This window comes from Muntiacus reevesi, chromosome 7 (assembly GCF_963930625.1).
Source record: "Muntiacus reevesi chromosome 7, mMunRee1.1, whole genome shotgun sequence".
NCBI lineage: Eukaryota > Metazoa > Chordata > Mammalia > Artiodactyla > Cervidae > Muntiacus > Muntiacus reevesi.
The window spans coordinates 62,714,447-62,727,964 of record NC_089255.1 but is presented as its reverse complement, the minus strand read 5'-3'; the positions used below and the strand labels follow the sequence as shown (position 1 = coordinate 62,727,964).

General features: G+C 38.7%; 1 non-coding gene across 1 annotated transcript; it reads right to left on the bottom strand.

The window, feature by feature from the left end:
* Positions 1 to 12,752: 12,752 nt before the first annotated feature.
* Positions 12,753 to 12,859, bottom strand: LOC136172696 (U6 spliceosomal RNA). The gene has a single exon (XR_010664050.1). It is a non-coding gene; the product is annotated as a U6 spliceosomal RNA (small nuclear RNA).
* Positions 12,860 to 13,518: the final 659 nt, after the last annotated feature.

Below are 13,518 nucleotides of genomic sequence, written 5' to 3'. Positions count from 1 at the left end.
GGGTTCCCTGTGCTACACAATAAGACCTTGTTGATTATGCATTTTAAATATAGCAGTATGTACATGTCCACCCCAAACTCCCTATATTCCCTTATTATAATGAAAGCCAAGCCTGTTTGCTCTACAACTGTGATAGGAAATTGTCAGTCTACAGCTGGCCTACTAGAGAGTGAAGGAAAGACAGGGTGATAATTTCTCTAAACTGAGTTCCTTGAAAGAATCAGTATTTGAGACATAGTGGTGGGTAGCAGATCATTCTCCTCAGCCAAGAATTTCAGGATAAGAAAGCAGCCTGTGTTACGCTGACATTGCACATTGACTCCTCATCTTTTGCTGGCTGCCTCAGTGGTGGCTGCACCTGGAGCCTTTGCTGTATTGAAACTGATCTGCCTGGCAGTGGACGAGTCCTAATCCAGGATAAAAAGTGGTAGAGGAAGTGGACAGTGGTAGAGGAAGAATGTAGAGTAGCTTCTACATTCCATTTTCACACTGATATCACATTATAATAAAAATATTCTTTCTTGACATTTTACCATATTCATCTTTGGGTAGAGTATACTCTCATTACTTCGAGAATAATCTTCTTGCTTGTCAGACACCATGGACAGATACTTAGCCATGAATTCTATTACTTTCCCCCCCCAAATTTGCCTGTATAGTGTATAGCAGTTTTCTCTAGCTGAGTTGTTCTCAGAACCACAAATCTTAACAGTTTTCAGAAAATGTGCTGTAAAGATAATTTCTAACATTTACAATAGTGGGGCTCAGAACCTCTTGGCAATGGCTACCAATGGAGCATAACCCTATCCCATAGCAGCTGAGAGTCTGGGGACTAAATTTCTCTGAAGAAGCTTATAACTTATCAGTAATTGTCCTAGTATAAGAATAAATATCTCTCTGGAAGAGAAGAATGGGCAGGAAATGAGTAACAGTACATTTCTTTTTTTTTTTTTTAACAATACGTTTCTTTTTTTTTTCTCTCTTTTTTTTTTAAAATTAGTTGGAGGCTAATTACTTCACATTTCAGTGGGTTTTGTCATACATTGACATGAATCAGCCATGGAGTTACAGTACGTTTCTATACATAGCCAGCTCACAGAAGCACAAGTCACATCCATGCCGGCTTTATTGTGTTAACAATAAAATGTGGAGGAGAACAATAGAATCCCCTCCAGTGTAGTATGGAAACCAACCAAGGGTTGGTGCCTAGAAATGAAAACAGAGCTATGGAAAACCATCATCTGAATTTTAACTCTTTTCTGTGTTTCAGCCCCAGGCTGAAGGTGCTAATGAACACTAAAATTTCTGTAAGTAACTAGAGGTCAAAGAGAAAGAAAAAAATGGAGGAGCCACAGACTTAATAGCCAGCCCTCTAGAACTGATAATAGATTCCTTTCTTAGTTAATCCACCCCACTCCCAGAGAGTCAGCGACATCACTGGTCCCAGCAACATCACAGAATGATTTTCAAGTCCATAGTGTAAAGAAGACCAGCCTCCCCAGCCTGTCAATAAAGGATAGAATCACTCTTCTTGTTTCCCACCTCTTAATCTGCATTTTTCTTAATTGGGATGATAGAAAGACCTTTGGCAGAAGGAACAGAATTTCTCACATCTACTTTCTCTTCATTATGAAAGGGCTTGTTCTTTGTTGATTTACCAATCTTGGCCCCAGCTGGGATCATGTGAGAAAACTCTAGTGAGCTAATAGGAACTCCCCACTTCCTTTTCCTCCTGCTAGCCCTTTGGAAGATTACAGTCTTAGAAATGGGAATATTTCGTTAGGGTCATAGTGAAGGCCCTAATGGAATATTTGTTTCTATACAATGCAGAACATGAATACTTAATTTATTAAAATAATCAGGAACCAGGAGAATAGAAATGGTGTCAGTTCCCTATGCCCTTGATAAGTAGGTAAACAGAGTATCAGTAATGGAAGGCAGAACAAAACTGTGTTTCTTAAGAATAGTTAAGAAACTTTGGAATAGGAAAGAAACAAACTTTCCTTTGTTCTTTGTTGAAATTCAAAGAAAAGAAATAAGAGAAGAGTCAAGAGATAGATGTTCAGGAGTATTTTAAAGCACCAGTTTGGACTTTTGTTCTCATGGGATAGATTTTGGCTTAGATTTGCAAAGCTAGCATTCCAGAAGTTGTTTTATTTCTACCTAGGTATTAATTAAGCTACCACTATGTGCCATTCTGATAGATAGTGGTTTTGAGGGTCAAAGATTGACATGCTTTTGATTTTTCTTTTTTTTTTTTCATTTATTTATTTATTTTTTAGTTGGAGGCTAATTACTTCACAACATTTCAGTGGGTTTTGTCATACATTGACATGAATCAGTCATAGAGTTACACGTATTCCCCATCCCAATCCCCCCTCCCACCTCCCTCTCCACCCGACTCCTCTGGGTCCTCCCAGTGCACCAGGCCCGAGCACTTGTCTCATGCATCCCACCTGGGCTAGTGATCTGTTTCACCATAGATAATATACATGCTGTTCTTTCGAAACATCCCACCCTCACCTTCTCCCACAGAGTTGAAAAGTCTGTTCTGTACTTCTGTGTCTCTTTTTCTGTTTTGCATATAGGGTTATCGTTACCATCTTTCTAAATTCCATATATATGTGTTAGTATGCTGTAATGTTCTTTATCTTTCTGGCTTACTTCACTCTGTATAATGGGCTCCAGTTTCATCCATCTCATTAGAACTGATTCAAATGAATTGCTTTTGATTTTTCTAAAAAGAAATAATATTCTCATAGAGGAGCTAGGCACAAATAATTCCTAGAATTATCCTTAGGTGTTAAGAATTATACACAATTGGAAGCATTTTCAAAAAATACATAGGTGTAATTAATTTTATCCTATACTTATTTCAGTGTTATCAATCATTGCTTATTCTAGTATTCTCTTTCTTACTTCATTTTATCCGAGCCTTAAGAAGAACAACATTTTCAATTTGCCCTGAACTCTTCTTGAATTTTGTCCTCCAAGCCCTCACCACAGTTCTGGGACTTTCAGCAGCTCTGTCAGCTACCGAAACCTCTTACTTCTTGCATGGAGGCGTTAGCAGTTTTAGACTGGTGTCTGCTAGTCTTGAACAAGCTTAGGCGACTTTGCCCAGTGTGCCCAGTGCACAATATCCTCGAGTACTCAGAGCTCTTTCCTTCCTCAGCCGAAGAAGAACTAGAGGGAGAACACACCTCCTTGACTACCTCTGTGATGGTTAACTCTGTGTGTCAGCCTGGCCCGGTTGTTTGGTCCAACACCAGTCTAGGTGTTGCTGTGAAGTTATTTTTTAGATATGATTAACATTTAAATCAACAGACTTTGAATATAGCCATTTACCTTTCATAATCTAAGTAGAGCTCATCTCATCAGTTGAAGGCCTTAAAATCAAAGACTGAGGTTTCCCAAAGGAAGAGGAATCCTCCTCAGGATTGCAGCACAGAAACTCTGCCTGCCTGCCCTAAAGACTTCAGACCCTCCAACCTCTAAAATTGCATGAGCCAATTCATTAAGTCTCCCCCTCTCTTTCTCCTATTAGTTTTCTCTGCAGAACCCTGACTAATACAACCTTTCTAAAGTTATTTCTAATGAAATAAGTCAGAGAAAGACAAGTAGCAAATGATATTACATATTTGGAATCTTAAAAAAAATTAAAATGGACTCATAGAAACAGAGAAAATGCTGGTGGTTGGTAACCAGCCAAGAGGAAGGGGATAATGGGGATGGGTGAAGGGGTCAAAGGTACAAATTGTCCGTTATAAGAAGTAAGTTCTGGCATCTTCCCTGGTGGTTCAGTGACTAAGACTGCACTCCCAATGCAGGGGGTCTGGGTTCTGTCCCTGGTGGGCGAACTAGATCTCACTAAGAGTTTGCATGCCACAACCAAAGATGCATGCCACAACAAAAATTGAAGGTTCTGTGTGCCGCAACTAAGACCTGGCACAGTCAAATAAATGATAAACATTTTTTTAAAAAATAAAGATGTTCTAGGATGTAATGTACAGCGTGATGACTATTGTTAATAATATAGTATTGTATATTTGAAAGTTGCTGAGAGAGTAGATATTGAAATTGTAATCACTAGAAAACAACATATGATTATATGAGATGAAGAATGTTAACTAGACTATTGTAATTGTTTTGAAATGTTTGCATATATCAAGTCATTATGTTGTACACCTTAAATTAATACAGTGTTATACATCAATGACATCTCAAAACTTGGGAAAAAAGAAAGCTATTCCTCTGTTTTTGCTTTTAGCATTTTTTCCTTTGAAACTGGAATTAAGCTTCTAATTTGCTTCAATTACTTGCATTTATTTTCAACCATTTCTTCATGGGTTCATGGGTTTCCTTAGTAATAGCTCCAACAGATTTCTATTGGGCAGTTTCTTCTTTTTCTTTTTTTTTTTTTTTAAAGAACCTTATTATTCATGTATCTTTTCCAGAGAAGAACATTTCAAAATTACATTTAATAAGAAATACAGTTAAAACATAAATACAAAGTAATTTCTTCATACTCCTTTGTCCCAATTTTTTCAGCTGGAGCTCTTAAAAGTATTTCAAGTCTTTGAGGATATCTATTAGATAATGTCCGTCTCTTTTTTTCCCTTTACTCCCTGAGATGAGAGTTTCATTTATTTTCATATTTTAAGTAAAACATTTCTGGAAAGTTTTGAAGTATTTCTGGTGGCATATTTGGTTTCATGAGTGCCTTGTGTCTGGAGCCTGTTTAGAATTCTGACTTTTCCATTTAGAACAGCAGTGAGACTGGACAAGCTGCTTGTTTCCTCAGTGTCCTCATTCATAAAATAAGAATGACAGGAGAACCTGCCTAGTAAAGTTGTTGCATGGGTGAAATGCTCTAGGATTGTGACTGGGGCTCATCAAGGGATATGAAAGAGTCTTCTGGGATGTGACATATTTATTAATCTGATCTATTAAGTGGTTTAGCTCTTCTGTGTCATGTTTACCACTCTGAGTTAAGAAGGACTTTCCTGACTGTTTTATTCATTGTTTCTCCTTGGTTTTTGTCAGTTTTCTTGACCTTGTCAAAGTCAACTTTTGGTTTCATTTTCTCTAATTTTTTTTGTTTGTTTTCTACCTCACTTATTTCCAATCTAATCTTTTGTACCTTTTCTGCTTGCCAAGGATTTATTTTGCTCTTTTTCTGGTTTCTTAGGTAGAGGATTAGATTGTTGATTTAAGATTTTATTTAATTTTTTAAAGATTTTTTTAAATTGGAAGATAGTTGCTTTATAATGTTGTGGTGGTTTCTGCTGTACATCAACACTAATAAGTCATAATTATATATATCCTCTCCCTCTTGAGCCTCCTTCCCAAGATCTTTCTTTTTTAAAGTAATCATTTACAACTGTAAATGTCCCTCTATTGTGTTAGCTCCATCCCATAAATTTGGTATGTCATGTTTTCATTTTCATGTATCTCAAAATATTTTCTAACTTTTCTTGTGATTTCTTCTTTGATCTTTTGGATATTTTGGAGAGTGTTGATTAATTTCCATTTATTTGTGAATTTCAGAAATTTCCTTCTGTTGTTGATTTTTAAGTTCAGTCCACTATGATCAAAGAACATGGTTTGTATGATTTCGGTCCTTTTACATTTTATTGAGACTTGTTTCATGGCCTGGTACATGATTTATCCAAGCTCCCCTGGTGGCTCAGTGGTAAATCACCTGCCAATGCAGGAGATGTGGTTTTGATTCCTGGGTTGGGAAGATCCCCTGGAGGAGGAAATAGAAACACTCCATATTCTTGCCTGGAGAATCCCATGGCAGACTATAGTTCATGGGGTCGCAAAGAGTCGGACATGACTGAGTGACTAAACGACAACAACAATCTCTTTAAAATCAGAAAAAGTACTTAATAAATTTAAAGGTATTTAAAGAAAAGGTATTTAGATGAATTTAAGACGTCAAAGACTACAAAGCATAGTAAAAATGACAATACAAATGCAATTCGCAAAGGAGAGGGTGGAGCTGTTAGTGTTGATAAACTAAGACTCCTATGGGAATTTCTCCTAATAAACTGGTAGCATATAGAATATGTGACGCCTTAAGTTCCTTTTCCCTCATCTCCCCTTTGTCTAAAGCCTCAGTGATGTCCCACCAGAAGGGCAGCTTTCCAAGACTGCAAGAATGCCTTCTTCATGCACATACACTTGCTGGGGCTTGTGTGGCATGTAGATGTTTTTTGGGTAGGGAGATAGAAACACCTAGAAATATGATTTAGTCCTTAAAGAATAAAAGAAACCACTCAAAGGGGAGGATAAAGTTCCAAACAATCAGCAACATTTTTTTGAGTACCTCTCAAATGCAAAGCACCTCACTCAGGCTCTTGAGAGTGGTTCAAAAGGGGATAAAAGTAGGAGACACAGTTTATTTTCAAAGAAATGGACTGATCCTCAAAAGCAGAAGATACTGTTTACTATTTAACAACTCCCAGTGGGATTTAAATTGTACACTCTCTATGGGAGCATTTTCTCCCTTTATTCAAGAGCCCTGCGGTAGGCCTCCAGAGGCGGCGAGGCCAGCTCTGTTTCTCCACGACCAGTGCCCAGCAGCAGCGGTGCCACCTCTGTGCTCGCCACAGGACTTCTGCAGGAGTTGGTGTCTCCAGGGCCACAGAGCTCCCCCTCAGCACTTAGTGGGAGAGTTGACCACTTGAGAATAAAGGAAACGTGTGTGAAAATATTTGGCATATTTAAGTGGTGTGTGTAAAGGGAATGTGATGTCTAGCTTTGTGTTTTTCCTTCTTTCCTGGGACCAGTTTGAACAACTGTTACCAGTTAGAAGTTGCAAGTCTGAATAGAAGCTCTCTGTTCTGTCCAAAGGGTGAATATAGCTGATGATTGAAAACTTGCCATTTCTAGAGAGAAAGAGGTGACAGCAGCTCTTTTGCAGCTGTTAGGCAGTGGTGAGAATTCTGGCCCTTTGTCTTTAAGTGTCATATTACACAGACTTCAACTTTTTCATTCAACACTTTATTCAAGAGAGAGGAGTGAAGGACTAGTCTTGAGTTTTTAGCCTGAGCCACCAGAAGGATGGAATTACCTTAACTAAATAAGCAGAGGCAGACTCAGGGAGAAGTTCACTTTGGGACATGTGAAAGGTGAGACATCTATCAGACATGCAAGCAGAAATGCTGAACAAGCAGCAGAATATGTGCATGTGGACAGGTCAAGGCTGGAATGTACCTTTGAATGTCATCCACATATATGAGACAGATTCCCCAGGAGAAACTGTAGTCTTAAGACAAAGAGCCTAGACTGAGCTCTGGAGTTGTCCTGTATTTCAGGTCAGAAAGATGGGAGGAGCCAGAAAGGAGACTGAGAGCAGCCACTGAGGAGAGGAAGGAGTTCTGAAAACCAAAGGAAGAAAAATAAAAGTGATCATTTGTTGAGGACACTGCTGATGGGCCAAGTAAGGATAAAGAAGATGTGCCTTGGATTTTACGACATGGGAGATGTTAGTAGCCATGACAAGGGCAATTTATGAAGAGAGGTGGGGGGAGAGGCCTGAGTGAGTGGGCTCAGAAGAGAAGGGGAGAGAAATTTCAGACAAGGGGGGTAGATTATTTTGAGGAGTTTTTCTGCAGAGGAAACAGAAAGAGTAGTAAGCTAGAAGGGGAAGTGAGGTGAGGAGTGGAATTTTTTTTTTAATAAAAGAAATAATACTATATTTGTATACTAATGGAAATGTCTTTTGGTTGTTGTTTAGCACTGAGTTGTGTCTGACTCTTTCTCAACCCCATGGACTGTAGCCTGCCAGGCTCCTCTGTCCGTGGGATTTCTCAGGCAAGAATACTGGAGTGGGTTGCCATTTCCTTCTTTGGGGGATCTTCTTGACCCAGGGATCAAACCATGTCTCCTGCATTGGCAGGTGGATTCTTTTATCACTGAGCCACCAGGGAAGCCCAATGGAAGTGTCTAATAGGAAAACCATGTTAAATTGCTAAAGTGATTCTCAGAGTACTCAACACATTCTAACTTTGTGCCAAAATTTGTTCTTACTCTTTGCACAAGTGCCGGCAATTCTGGCTAAGGAAATAGTTTCTGTAGAGACAAGTGGAAAGGCTTGTGGTACTCATTTGAAAGCCACAGTCTGTCTATCCTGGAGGCCAAGGGCAGGGCACATGGGTAAAAATGCTGACCTCGTTGTCTCAGCTTTGACCGGAGGATGCATTTGTTTTCTAGGCATCCACACAAATACCACCCAAGCATCCTTTCTGTGCAATGAAGATCATAAGAAAACCTCCCTAAAACAGACTTGACTGTTTCATTTGTGATTAGTTGAAGGTACAAAAATCAAAGTTTCCCTTTACCTTAGAAATAAGTGTTTCCAAAGGAAAATCTGTCTACAGAATTATACTGGAAATTTTGTTGTTGTTCAGTCACTAAGTCACGTTCAACTCTTTGAAACCCCCATGGACTATAGGATGCCAGGCTCTTCTGTCCTCCACTATCTCTTGGGTTTGCTCAAATTCATGGGAAATTTTATTAGTCTGGTGCAAAATTAATTGTGGTTTTGCATTGTTGAACTTTTCTATTTGATATTAGAATATCAATATCAGTCAGAATATCAATAACCAGTGTTAAAGGTGGTTACGTTATATATCATTTTAATGCACATTTCTTGCTGTATTTTTTTTGCTAATGACTTATTACTTGCTGTTTATTTTATATTTATTTTAGACTATAGAAATGACATTAGACAAAAAGCAAATTTGAGCAATTAAAAAAAATTATTTTTAATTGAAGGATAATTGCTTTACGGTATTGTGTTGGTTTCTGCCATACATCAACATGACTCAGCCATAGGCATACATATGTCCCCTCACTCTTGAACCTCCCTCCCACCTCCCATCCCATCCCACCCTTCTAGGTTGTCACAGAGCACGGGTTTGAGCTCTGTGGGTCATACAACAAATTCCCATTGGCTATCCGTTGTATATATGGTAATGGATGTTTCCATGTTTCTCTCTTCATTCATCTCACCCTCTCCTTCCTCCTCCCCCACCCTTATCCACAAATCTGTCCTCTATGACTGTTGTACATGTATTTGATGGAATACTACTCAGTCATAAAAAGGTCCACATTTGAGTGAGTTCTAATGAGGTGGATGAACCTAGAGACTATGATAGAGTAAGTCAGAAAGAGAAAAACAAGTATCATATATTAACACATACATATGAAATCTAGAAAGATGGTACTGATGAACCTATTTGCGGGGCATCAATTGAGTGATTTTTTTATTTTAGTTCAAAATGGGTCATAAAACAGCAGAGACAACTTGCAACGTCAACAATGCATTTGGCCCAGGAACTGCTCACAAACATACAGAGCAGTGGTGGTTCAACAAGTTTTGTAAAGGAGACCAGCCCCTTGAAGATGAGGAACGTAGTGATGGCCATTAGAAGTTAACAATGACCAACTGAGAGAATCATTGAAGCTGATCCTCTTATAACTAGATGAGAAGTTGCTGAAGAACTCAGTGTTGACCACTCTGCGGTCATTCAGCATTTGAAGCAAATTGTAAAGGTGAAAAAGATCCGTAAGTGGGTGCTCATGTAAAAGTTGCTCAGTCATGTCCGACTCTTTGCGACCCCATGGACTATACAGTCCATGGAATTCTCCAGGCCAGAATACTGGAGTGGGTAGCCTTTCCCTTCTCCAGGGGATCTTCCCAATCCAGGGATTGAACCCAGGTCTCCCACACTGCAGGTGGATTCTTTACCAGCTGAGCCACAAGGGAAGCCCTGGGTGCCTCATGAGGTGACCTCAAATCAAAAAAATTGTCATTTTGAAGTGTCATCTTCACTTAAAATGTACGCAGCAACGACGAACCATTTCTCGACTGGATTGTTATGTGCTATGAAATGTAGATTTTATACAACAACCAGTGATGACCAGCTTAATTGTTAGGCCAAGAAGAATCTCCAAAGCATTTCTCAAAGCCAAACTTGCACCAAGAAAACGTCATGGTCACTGTTTGGTGGTCTATTGCCTGTCTGATCCTCTATAACTTTCTGAATTCCAGCAAAACCATTACATCTGAGAAGTATGTTCAGCAAATTTATTAGATGCACCAAAAGCTGCAATGCCTGCAGCCAGTATTGGTCAACAGAAAGGGCCCAATTGTTCTCTAAGACATTGCCCAACCACATGTCCCACAACCAAAGCTTCAAAAGTTGAATGATTTGGGCTACAAAGTTTTGCCTCATCCCGCATATTCACCTGACCTCTTGCCAACCAACTACCACTTCTTCAAGCATCTCCACAACTTTTTGCAGGGAAAATGCTTCCACAACCAGCAGGAGTCAGAAAATGCTTTCCAAAAGTTCATCAAATCCTGAAGCATGAATTTTTATGCCATAGGAATAAACAAACTTATTTCTCTTTGGCAAAAATATGTTGATTGTAATGGTTCCTATTTTTATTAGTAGAGGTGTTTTTTAACCTAGTTACAATGATTTAAAATTCAAAGTCCAAAACTGCAATTACTTTTGTACCAACCTGAAATACTTGGTTTTAAAAAAGGTTTCAGGCATTATCTTCAATGTATATGCAAATAATAAATTTCAATTTAGGAATTGATTTGTTATGAGACAAAGTTTTCTTACATCAAATCAGTTCATTTTCCCCCACATTTCACTGAGATTCTTTACTAGGCAATGCTTTCTTAACCTACTTTGAACACACTAGAGTGTTAGAAAATATTGAAACTACTGTTTATGTAAAAATATTTTGTTAACCTGATTTTTAAATAACTGAGAAAAACTTCTCCCCATACATATGCTTTAGAGAAGTTTTAAATAATTGATACCTTGCTAAGCTTTACTTAAAAAAAAGAAAACCAGTTCAATTAGGACTTTTCAGTATTCTACCTGTTACCCTTCCTAGCAGAGGAGAGCAAATCGTACTCTGGAGAATACAGGGTTACGGTCAAAGTAGCCAATACATTTCTTTGAAATCTCTTTTTAAAATATTAACATCCAAATGAGTATTTCACTTTACACTATAATAACATCGTACTTTTTAAAGTATATTAAAATGTTTTAAATGATAATTTGAGGGGAAAGAAATGTTCCACTTGTCCCACTGGTTGAGTGAAGAGGCTGCTTTTCATGGATTCTGTCCACGTCAGAAAACTGGGCTACACCGCAGGCAGCTGACACCAGTAGCAGATTCACCATCTTGGCAATTTCTCTCCTCTATTTTGGAGTCTCAGTGTCTCTAGAACCCACACCCACACCCCAGCAAAAAGACAAACATTTTTTTCACTGCTTTATGGGCTATAACAGGGGAAATGCTGAGGAAATATTGTTAGAATGCTGCTGGAGAGAGAATTACGGTGCAGTGTTTTCAGGTTCCTGTGATAAACAATTCTAGTAGTTTTGACATCCCACTCACGGGCCAAGTAACCAGTGTCATATGATCTGCCCTCTGATCCAGTCAGCCTTTTTTTTTTTTTTTTTTTCCCCACTGTTTCCACAGAATTCTTGTCAGAGCCCTTTTATGTTGAAGAAGATGACTAATGATGTTTTCTTTTTTTAAAGGAACACTACCCCTGCCCCGCCCCCAGCTGTGCTGAATCTTTGTTGCTTCTCTCTGGCTTTCTCCAGTTGCAGTGAGCTGGGGTGCCTCTCTAGTTGCAGTGCATGGACTTTTCACTTTTGTGGCTTCTCTTGTTGCAGAGCACAGGTTTTAGAGCATGGTTTCAGTAGTTGTGGGCCAAGGGCTTAGCTGCCCTGCAGCATGTAGAATCTTCCTGGACCAGGGATCGAACCCATGTTCCCTGCATTGGCTGCTGCTGCTACTACTGCTAAGTCACTTCAGTCGTGTCCGACTCTATGCGACCCCATAGACGGCAGCCCAGGCTCCTCTGTCCCTGGGATTCTCCAGGCAAGAATACTGGAGTGGATTGCCGTTTCCTTCTCCAATGCATGAAAGTGAAAAATGAAAGTGAAGTTGCTCAGTCGTGTCCGACTCTTCGCAACCCCGTGGATTGTAGCCTACCAGGCTCCTCTGTCCATGGGATTTTCCAGGCAAGAGTACTGGAGTGGGTTGCCATTTCCTTCTCTAGCATTGGCAGGTGGATTCTTAACAATTAGACCACCAGGGAAGTCCTAATAATGTTTTCTGTTTCACTAGAGCCAAAACTTCCTCTATGCTTAAATGAACCAAGAATCTTGAAGAAGTAGTCCTTATGATTTCCATCTAATTCTCAGTCTTTATTTTTATTATAGCAGTTTTATTGATGTATTGAGAAGTTACATTAACAGTTTTGCAATTGTTATCTGAAATTATTTAGACTGAAAACGAACAAACTAGAAGATATTTAGTAAGACAACTGAGTGAGACTTTCTTTATCATCAAAATGAACAAATTAGTCAAGCTGTCCAGGTTTTTGTCTTTGGTCATCACATGTCTTTTTTGCCTACAAAAAGCAAGTCAGCCTTGAGTTTGAAACTTTAACCCAGTGTACTTCCCCCATCCTGTATTATTTTGAACCAAATCCTAACTATCATATGATTTTACCATAAATATTTCAGTATACCGAAATGTTTGATTAAGGGCAATTATCTCAGGAAATTGGGTTGATTTGCAGGAGCCAATAGTTTTTTGTATAACTCAAGTAGTAACAGTGATTTATTTTATTTTATTTTTAGTTTTTTCTCTTTACAAGTTTATTCAACACAAAACAACCTCTTACAACTTTACTTAAAAATATGGAACGCTTCACGAATTTGCGTGTCATACTTGCGCAGGGGCCATGCTAATCTTCTCTGTATCGTTCCAATTTTAGTATATGTGCTGCCTAAGCGAGCACGTAACAGTGATTTATGAGGTGAGAAACTTAGAAGGTAAATAAATATCAATTGTACAATAGATATTTCAGCCTTTCTGGACTCACTGAGAAGTCACATGTTTGTTTGTCTACTCTGGTCAAAGTATAAGCCATGTGGGTCACAGATATCCATTAAACTTGTTTCTGCCTTGTGTAGCAGCCTGCATATTTACTTTTTAAAAAAGGCTCCAGAGCTAATATCAATGGGTTCCTTGATTACAACAAAGAATGCCAGAGTTTTCAGTCACTCTTTACACATAAAAATTTTCTACTCTACATTATGCATTCAAGAAAAATACAAGTTTGACTGACATGGAAAAGCAGAATTTTGCTAATTTTACTTGCACATGTGTCACAAAACCCTTATAAGAGGCAAACGTTTTAAACTTTTTTTTTCCACATCCTGGAATAAAACCAACACTGTCTGAAAATGTACCATAGTTATCCTAGAGCTTTGAGAACTGCAATTAAAATCCTCCAAGAATGAGTATGTCCCTGCTCAAGAATAGAACGAATCTGAAGCCTTTGTGGTGTGTGTATTTACTGACTAGAGGAGGAAATGTGAAAAATGCTCCAGGGGCATAAGGTGTATAAGACTTCAAGCTGCTCCCTCTCCACATTAGCAGGTATTAGGGGAGTAA